This window comes from Aplysia californica, unplaced genomic scaffold (genome assembly GCF_000002075.1).
Source record: "Aplysia californica isolate F4 #8 unplaced genomic scaffold, AplCal3.0 scaffold00459, whole genome shotgun sequence".
Taxonomy (NCBI): Eukaryota; Metazoa; Mollusca; class Gastropoda; order Aplysiida; family Aplysiidae; genus Aplysia; species Aplysia californica.
The window spans coordinates 362,011-365,137 of NW_004797729.1; positions in this window are offsets into that span (position 1 = coordinate 362,011).

Here is a 3,127-nt window from a genome sequence, read left to right on the forward strand (position 1 = left end):
TCTGATATTCATTTTAGATGGATCCACAGAAGAGTTTTGCTCCATATAGCGCCTAAATAAACAACCAATTTTCAGCTAAGTCACCATTTTCGTAGCATGACGCAGTAGTTTGCATTAGGCCTACCACTAAAAATCCCAACGGTTGCGCCATATTGCAAACTACAGTAGTCTGACAGGCCAACAGAAGTTTGCACATAGTTTTTTTCAAGTTTCCTTTGTCTGCTGAGATCATGATTAAGATTAGTAAAGAGCAGACAGCTTTTTGTATTTAACATTTCCTCACCACCAACTCATTTCATAAGTTTCTCCCAAGGTACGGAAATCATGTTAAAGTGCCCGTATGGCCTTCTTTGCTGTCAAGGGTGGAAATGGTCCATCAGTTAGGACCAGTAGAGAATCAGAAAAAAATCCCAGACAAAACGACCGTTTCAGGTCAAACACACACCGTTTGGACTCCTTTAAACGTCACAATGGTGCAGAATTCAGTAGATGGGCCCCATGAGACGTCTGTCCGTAGACGATGTCAGCAGCAATGACTTTCCTACACCTCAACGGTCCGCATTCTCAAGGCAGATCTTTATCCACGACTGTACCATTGTCCTGTTCGCAAAGCTATCAGAGGATAGCAATGTGTTCATGGTACCTCGGTAATTTTAGAAAAGGGGAACATTTTTCCTTGGTATTTTTTTTGTTTTTGCCAAAACCCCTTTTTCCCCCTTTCGGTTTTTAAAAACCACCCCAAGTGCTTTTTTTTTTGGGTTTCCCCCCCCCCCCCCCCCCCCCCGTGTGGGCTTTCAGCACTCATGGTTGAGTGGATCATTTGTGTTTGGCCACCACTGAACATTTACGAACGACGCGTTGAAATGTGTCGAGTTCAAAAGGGGGGACATATAGACCAATGGTTTCTCAGAATTTCCGGAAAAAAAAAAGATTTAAAAAACCTCTGTATGAGAAAAGAAAATATAACACAGGGATGGAAAGATTAGATTTTTTACAAATTACAGGGGAATCTAAAAAAAAAAACCTAATCGTTTTTCATGACTTTTTTGTTCGTATTTTCCTCTACACTGAAGTTTTGCGTTTAAAATTTGTACACAACATTTGAAAGTCAAAAGGAATTTGTTTGATATTCATTTTAGATGGATCCACAGAAGAGTTTTGCTCCATATAGCGCCTAAATAAACAACCAATTTTCAGCTAAGTCACCATTTTCGTAGCATGACGCAGTAGTTTGCATTAGGCCTACCACTAAAAATCCCAACGGTTGCGCCATATTGCAAACTACAGTAGTCTGACAGGCCAACAGAAGTTTGCACATAGTTTTTTTCAAGTTTCCTTTGCCTGCTGAGATCATGATTAAGATTAGTAAAGAGCAGACAGCTTTTTGTATTTAACATTTCCTCACCACCAACTCATTTCACAAGTTTCTCCCAAGGTACGGAAATCATGTTAAAGTGCCCGTATGGCCTTCTTTGCTGTCAAGGGTGGAAATGGTCCATCAGTTAGGACCAGTAGAGAATCAGAAAAAAATCCCAGACAAAACGACCGTTTCAGGTCAAACACACACCGTTTGGACTCCTTTAAACATCACAATGGTGCAGAATTCAGTAGATGGGCCCCATGAGACGTCTGTCCGTAGACGATGTCAGCAGCAATGACTTTCCTACACCTCAACGGTCCGCATTCTCAAGGCAGATCTTTATCCACGACTGTACCATTGTCCTGTTCGCAAAGCTATCAGAGGATAGCAATGTGTTCATGGTACCTCGGTAATCTTGAAAAGAGTGAACATTTCCTCTGTGATATTTGTTGGTTCTTTGGCAAAGCCCATTTTCACCTTTCAGGTTATATGAACTACACAAGTGCTGTCTATTTTGGCATCCCCCCCCCCCCCCCCCCCCCGTGTGGCTTTCAGCACTCATGGTTGAGTGGATCATTGTGTTTGGCCACCACTGAACATTACGAACGACGCGTTGAAATGTGTCGAGTTCAAAGGGGGACATATAGACCAATGGTTCTCAGAATTCCGGAAAAAAAAGATTTAAAAAACCTCTGTATGAGAAAAGAAATATAACACAGGGATGGAAGATTAGATTTTTAAAATAAAAGGAAAAGGACAAAAAAAAACCTAATCGTTTCATGACTCCTAACAATTTCTCTTACATTGGTGCATTTTGCATTTATAGGTGGTTTTTATAAGAGTCATTTCCGTTTTCCAAAATGGGTATCTTCTTTGTAAATTCTATGTCAAACAAATTTTTTTAAAATGAATTACATCTGTTTCAAATTACAACATTCTAGTACAAATTTTGTGCGAGATATTTAGAAAAAAAGTCGAACAGTTTTTATTGGTTCACCCTGTATATAGATTTTTTAAACTCTGCAAGAGAAAAGACATTTTGTAATAAATGTTTTGAGATGAAAAGATTAGATTTTAATATGAAAAGGAACAGAAAAAAACAAACCAATCATTTAATTACTATTCTTACAAGATATTTGAAATTAGTGCATTTTGCGTTTATAGGTGTTTGTTTTTTTATAAAAGCCATTTCCGTTTATGAAAACAATGTTTTTATCAGGAATTTTTGCTCAAACACATTTCTTTTCGATTAATTATATCTATTCCAAATTATAACATTCAAGTACAAATCTTGTGCGAGATATTCAGAAAAAAGTTGTTTAGTTTGGGGGGGGGGGGAGGGCCTGGATCACATTCGCACACTGGAACACACTCACACTAACTCTCAAATACGCACGCACACACACACACACACACACAAACACACACACACAGACACGCACACACACACACACAGAGACACATTTACACACACATAAATTATATATATATTTTTTTTTTCTAGATATATATTTATATATATATATATATATATATATATATATATATATATATATATAGCACATACATTACCATATATATATGTGTGTATGCATGTATGTATATATATGGACATATATATAAACATATATATATATATATATATATATATATATATATATATATATATATATATATATATATATATATATATATATATATATAAAATATGTTTAACCAAAAAGAGGGAGTGTGACACACACACACTCACGCTGAGATAGATATATA